Here is a 366-nt window from a genome sequence, read left to right as displayed (position 1 = left end):
AAGTTCAACTGTCAGCACAGAAAGCACCCTGTATGAATTAGAAGGTTTAGTTAACCACGGCTTAAAAAAAAACGTTTTATTACCAAGGCATCACAGAGAGACCTCTGCTAAAGTACTGTAAAACACCAGGACATCATAACGGAGCAGAGAGATCTGCTGCAGACACAATCCTGAGCAGAAATAACATTATTTCATCATAAATTAAGGTAAGCAAAAAGTCAACTTTAATGCACTTCAGCGCAAGTCTCCACTGCTGAAGAAGAAGCTTTCAGATGCCCAGTTACAAAACCTATCAAACCATAACCGGTTCTAGTCATAATTTACCATAGTGGACCTGCTATTTTCTCACAAACAAAATAAATGAAG

The sequence above is a fragment of the Cyprinodon variegatus genome, unplaced genomic scaffold, assembly GCF_000732505.1.
Source record: "Cyprinodon variegatus isolate N-32 unplaced genomic scaffold, C_variegatus-1.0 Scaffold123, whole genome shotgun sequence".
Lineage (NCBI taxonomy): Eukaryota > Metazoa > Chordata > Actinopteri > Cyprinodontiformes > Cyprinodontidae > Cyprinodon > Cyprinodon variegatus.
Note: the sequence above shows the minus strand (reverse complement) of the source record.